Source organism: Pholcus phalangioides, unplaced genomic scaffold, assembly GCF_987345545.1.
Source record: "Pholcus phalangioides strain wild (caught in Gottingen) unplaced genomic scaffold, Ppha-v1.0 ptg000009l_1, whole genome shotgun sequence".
Lineage (NCBI taxonomy): Eukaryota > Metazoa > Arthropoda > Arachnida > Araneae > Pholcidae > Pholcus > Pholcus phalangioides.
Window position 1 is genome coordinate 29,469,800 of NW_028301602.1, and position 6,722 is coordinate 29,476,521.

The 6,722-nt window shown below is 35.2% G+C and overlaps 1 non-coding gene across 1 annotated transcript; it reads left to right on the plus strand.

Moving 5' to 3' along the window:
* The first annotated feature begins 4,915 nt into the window (after positions 1-4,915).
* Positions 4,916-4,987, plus strand: TRNAA-GGC (transfer RNA alanine (anticodon GGC)). The gene has a single exon. It is a non-coding gene; the product is annotated as a tRNA-Ala (tRNA).
* Positions 4,988-6,722: the final 1,735 nt, after the last annotated feature.

Below are 6,722 nucleotides of genomic sequence, written 5' to 3' on the forward strand. Positions count from 1 at the left end.
TGGTGTTTATGCCACCTTCTCTCTGATTTTTGAATTGAAATGTCTCTATGAATATTACGATAGTTAAATACATGGTTTTTTTTTTGGGTCGAAAAAGACAGGGCAACAAATTTCTAATTGGAATATATATATACGGGGAACCCTATATAATTTTTTTTTTTAATTTTTATTTCGCGACACAGTGTGTTTTCACTCTCAAAACTGGTACATGGGGATTGTTGAACACATTTGGGTATTATTTAACTGGAACCCTACTTCTACGGTGGACTGTTGATGATACAGAGCCATATTAGGATTTATTGGACCCTCTGTATATAAGTATACCCGTAAAGATATTTTTATTTTGTACATAATATGCTAAGCTATATTGATTGATTTTTATTTACATACTCGTTAACACACATTTGCAGAGGTGTGTGTTTAGCGGCTAAAAGATCTATATTAATTCTAACTGAAGATAGTACTTTGAGATACGCGCAACGAGAATTGAACTCATAACTCGGAGTACCATTGTACTGCTACGTAAATTACCGACATGAAGTAAATTATCTTTATTTTTAAGATAATTTACTTCACGTCCTTTCATATATTTATGAATTGGAAATTAGTTTTTTGACCTGATAAATACTATAGTCTTGACCAGTGTATTCGTTCGATATTCATTGTGAGAGCTTTAGATAAAATATTTCCTTCAAGAGAGAAAGAGTTTTTTTTAACAATTCTAGTTTTCCTCACTGCTTCTGTTCATGTCTAGAGTTCCAGCATCGCCCTAGGGAAATCGAAATGAATAGGGGAATCCTGGAGAAAAGTAGATAAGGAATTCTGATTTCCGATTCGCGAGATCTCCTTCCTTCGCTAATCTTCTTCGCAATAGAAAAAGTATCGGCGGAGTCACTAATTCGCTCTTAATCAATGCATAGTTGAGTGCCCATTTTATTAATACCTGCTATGAAAATATATTAATAATGAGAGAAATGGGGGAGCTAGTTTTAAGCAAACCTAGTTAACAATAAATCAAAAAACAATGGAATTGTAAAATTTGCCGTTTCACGATCTTCGGAAATAAAAATAAAGTATCTTTTCAGGGGTTTTTTTCGGATCCGAACTCAAAAGAACAATTTTTTTTTTTTTTGAAGAATTAGGAATTTATTTATTATACGGATGACTAGTAACGGCGTGTAAATAGTAAATAATGGTTTAGAATTAAATTATCTGTTACTATATGCATATGTATCGCTATGTTAATTGTTTCTCAAAGGAAAATATGAATCAAAGTGCTTAAAGAGGGGATATTACTTCTTTAAATACAAAAACTTGGAACAAAAACAAAACTTGATCCATAATGAATCGCTGAAGAATTGGTAGAAATTTATAGAAATAGCTGCTTATGGCTACCAATGTGTCGAGTATATTATCATCTCATACTATTATCTCATAGCACTAGCATCATTTATCCGATTTCCGTGTTAAAGACTGAATTTGAACGCTCATTCTAACAATACATTATCAAAATATCATCGATTTCGTTCTTTCGAAGATATTTTTTCTGATTCTTATAAGTTATTCTCATCATTATTCAACGCATTATTTTTTGTAATCACCAACATTGTTTAGGGTAGTGTCTATAGGAAAGCACCTTCTCCCTGAATAATCGATGAACAATTAACAAAAGCAGGATGATCAATTACCTAATGAACAATACACAAAAGTGATGCATATCCACTATGCAACTCATGTAAATGCGGCTACACATGCACATTACACTGACGTTATGTGAACGTCATTCCCACGTTATAAATGTCATTCCCACGTATCAGAATTCACCATGTTACTGAGGTGACGTGGAACAACGCCTTAACTCCAATTTTTTTGCCGCGTATAATCCGCAGATGTGAATTTCGCGCTACTCACTTCCAAAATATATATATATCATCCACAGCAGCGTATGATCCGAACATGAAAAATACTCACTCATCATAAAAAAATGTAAGGTTTATTGGCTGTTTTTAATGAAAAAATATCCGTTTTTCTACTCACATGTGTGTACGCCATCTATAAATCCTTAAAAACTATTTTTTATTTTTATTTTAAAAACATTTATTTTTAATTCCAACTCTTTGGAAAGATGCATATAATAATAGTCTTATACGATGCATGCATCGTATAAGACATCGTTTAAATTTTGAATTTCAAAAAATTTAAAATTAAAAACTTAATTTAAAATGAGATTGAGTCGATAAAATCTCAAAATAAATTTTGCTTCATTTCATTAACTGAACCGTTTCCTTTATGTATTGAATCAATTTTTATTCAATTACATCGATGTGGTATTTTATTATGCGTGAAAGCTGTTTTTAATGCTTTCTTTTTGAAAATTTGCAAAACATTAAGAATCAGAGATACGCAAAACTCTTTATACTGGTATAGGATAGCGCATACAATCAAGAAAGAAAAAGTGTAAAAAATTTGAATTAAATAAATGGTTAAATAGTATTTTTAATATATATGATATTTCTATTAGAGTAAAGTTTTTCACCATATTAAAAGGCATGAGATCCTTTAAATGGTTGTTACATATGATCCTTACATTCATTGCAATGGCGATATGAAATCATCATCTTTATACTTGTAGCGAAATGACAACGTTTCGGAGAGAAAGTTTTATTCGGATAATAATTTTAATCTTAATTTTACTTCAATGAAATTACTTTTTAAAGTGGTAAAAGGCACACAAAGTCTAGATCAAAGAGGAATCTTTTCAATTAATCACCAATTGAGAGAGAAACTGTTTATCTAATCAAATCAATCTTCACGTGTGAGAACAAGTAGTTTCAGAAATTCTTAAGTATTTCACCATCTAAACCTTCTATAAGTTCCACTGATAAGAATGTTCGAGAGTATTTCCGTCAACAACTTTAATTATAATCTTTAAGAAAGCCGCTGCAGCTAAGACCTCCAAAGCATCCAAAGGGAAGAGAATACGGCCCTGGAATCAACGTAATTATTAGTTCAATTAGTCACAATTTCATCGTAGTAATTTCTGAACTTCCTCTCTCTTTGTTGGAGGTTTTACGAACCCAATTAGAAAAGGATTAATTTTAAAATAACTATGTTATTGAAAACGCATTTGAAGCAATTAAAGTGTTGTGAAAGTTATCGGGATTTCGAATTCATCGTCGTATTCGAAACACCGTCCGTTTCTTTAAAGAGGAATTAAACCTTATCGGGAGAGATGGATAGATTTCAAAAAATCTCTTCGGTGCGTTTCATACTCATTAAAAATTGAGATAGAGGTTAGTTACATGTATGCTACTAAGGCTATGATTAATTTTGCACCATTTGGATGTGAACAAATTTTCTTTTGTGGTTTTGATGGGTGTTTTTTTTTTCTTCTCCAGTATTAATTTAGCTAGCAACAGAAATAGCATATGGCAAGATGATCTATACCAGGGGTTCACAACCTCGGCCCGCAAAAGTGTTCCCGGTAGGATAGTATCAATACATACAATAAGATAAATGCCTACGCTGACCATATTTGTTTCATAAAAAATACGGGATATCATAAAAAAAAAAAGTTATCAAAGAAAGTAAATTTGTCATTTACAGCCAAAAAAAAATGTCAAAGGTAAGTACGGTTTCCAGTTACAGACAAAGAAATTTACCAAAGGCAAATACAGTTGCCAGTTATAGCCGGAAAACATTTAACAATATGGAGAATATTTCATAAAATATTGCTGGCAAAGTTACTACCAGCGGTATTGAAGGTGCCCCAGGTTCGGCAGGTAAAGAAAGGATTCGAACTAGTGGATCTTGATGGTAACCCTCATAGTGGCAGACGACCACTGTGCCACTCGGGCGCTCGTGCCCGCGTACTTAAAAGGTTGTAGTACCCCAAAGCACTTCGTACAATCTATGTTCGGCATATAATGCTATAGCAATCATGTAAATTAAGAACAAAAATATACAGTGTAGTTAGAAGTCTTGCCCCCCCCCCCCCCCCGTCCCTTGTTCGGAGCTGTCAAATTCGTAACTATTCCTCAAAATGTTTCAGAATTTCTGGAAAGGTAAATTTAAAAAGCAATTTAATTAAAGAATGGGGGAAAAATTAAGAGAGAGAAGTGCAAATATATGTATATATATATATCTTCGTCTAGGATATCTAAACATCTCTACAGCGTAATCATTTTTATTCGCATTTCGTCAGTAATAAGTCTGATATTGACTGTTGACTTTACAAGAACATAATTTCAATGGCTGGGGTAGATTTGAAAGGCTGAAGAGAGAGAGATAGGGGACACGATCAATGTTCGTCAATACGCATCGGAAAATTTAATTTTACTCCTGAAAATTTCGTTGAGGAGTGACAATGCTCCTTCAAATTTTAGGGGGGTTTTTTTTTCATATATTCATTTCTCACTGATGAAAGAAACATATTCCCTCTTTTTACAAAAATACCCCTTGAAATTTTGGAGAGGCGTCAAATTACCATTTACGATTACATTTTCGGATAACACTGACCACGATGATGATGGTGTTCATGACGTCAATTCATGAACATGCATAAACATTTAATCAGTCGGCTTCGTCTGTGACGCTGGGGGAAGGGGGGGGCATGAACTTTTTGATGTTGAAACTCTTTTTTTGAACACGTTGACTCCGCTCCAAAAAGCTATGCGTGGATTTCCAGCACTTGAAGGAGCTTCAAAAAATCCTTCTATCCCTTTATTGAGACGACTGTTTTTTCGTAATAGTAAAGACTACAAGATATACAGAAGACTGGATGTTGTGAAGATATTTATTATTTGAGATGTTGATTTTTTAAGGAAGGAAAAAACTCACCTCTGCCTCTACCGGGAGTCGAACCCGGGTCCCTCGATTGCCGGACGAGTGCTCTGAACACTCGAAAATCTCTATCTCCTCTGTAGCTTAGTGGTCAGAGCACTCGTCTGGCAATCGAGGGACCCGGGTTCGACTCCCGGTAGAGGTAGAGATGAGTTTTTTCCTTCCTTAAAAAATCAACATCTCAAATAATAAATATCTTCACAACATCCAGTCTTCTGTATATCTTGTATTAACAAGTGGAGAGCGACATTCATGTCATACAGTAAAGACTAATTTCTTTACGATTCACTAATACAACAATGCACAATACAACAAGAAAGTAACTTTCCGAGTTGTTTGTTTCCGAATCCGTATGCCAGATCACAGCACTTCTTTAACACACATAACCGGCATTCCTCAAAAACAAACTTCCGTTAGGTACAAAACACACGCGGCATATTTCGTGCCACCTACTTTTAATCATGAGCTAAAAAGAGATATTTAATATTGACATTGGATCCTAATTCCATGTAAAACGTGCCCACAGAATCAAGTATAGAAAAACAAACTGTGAATGCATCACGTGTAATCTCTCAGCCGAAAAGTTCCAGAGTAAGCCTGTTTGTTTTAAAAATGAATAAAAAACAAGATTCACTCGGATGCGTAAAAAATATTCGATTTTCTTCATCCCACATTCATATCACATACAAAGTGAAACACGGAAACCTAATATATTAGTCATAGCACGACGAATTGTATACCGAACTGAAACGTGAATACGTCAAAGATACAGAATAGGATTCATACACCCAGCGGCCAAAAAATCACGTGGAACTTCCTCTGGCTTTGATGACAGCAAATATTTTGGTAGGCATGGACTCTACAAGTTGGTGAAACCATTGAAGAGGAATATTAGCCCATGTGCTAATGAAATATGGCAGCTGTTAATTCCCTCAGATTAGAATCTGGTGTTTTGGAGCTTTAAGCAGACTTTTCAATCTCGTCCCACAAATGCTCAATTGGGTTGAGATCGGGTGACTGAGAGGGGGGGGGGACAATTGAAACTCTAACTCATGTTCCTCAAACCAATCTGGGATAATTCTAGCTCTTGGGAGGGCGCATTGTCATGCTGGAATTATATATGTATAGCCATCATCGTCATCAGGAAACACTGTGTCCATAAACGGGTGCGCGTGGTCAGCAACGATGTGGAGGTAGGCGCTGGCAATCACAGATGTTTCCGTCATATATTTATTTCCATTGGATATAAGGAACCAAGGGTATACCAGGAAAAATGCTCCCCAGGCAGCGATTCCACCGAACGCGCTTGAGTAGCTGCCATGTGGTATGCTGGATACATGGTTTCGTGCTGCTTGCGCCACACACGGATCCTGCCATTAACGTCACGGAAAATAAATCTTGATTCGTCAGATGGAATAACCTTCTCCCATTCATCAAGTGTCCAATTTCGAAGTTCTCTAGCCCCCAAAAGCCGTTTTCCTTCGGTTTTGCAGTGAAATCAAGGGACTCGCGTTGGTCACCGGCTATTAAAAACAATTCGTTTTAAGATCCGTCTTGTAGTGCGTACGGATATTCTTTTCCTCAAAACTAAGTTTTTCTTAAATAAGGAAAATTTTTTGGAACACCAATCATTCAAATGTCTCAAAACTTTGAGTGTCTCTCAACACTATCGTGTTACATACTTTAACAAGAGGATTTTTTATTAAAATCCTTTAAAAAAAATTATGACACAAAATATAGGTAAATTTTGGTGATTTTTGAGAAAGTTGCATGTTGCTAAAGTTAAAATTCAAAAATTCATTTGTTGCAATTTTTTGCGTTGTATTGCGTGCACTTTTTTGCGTTGTAGCTTTCTGTTGCGTGTCAGTCACCTGGCACCT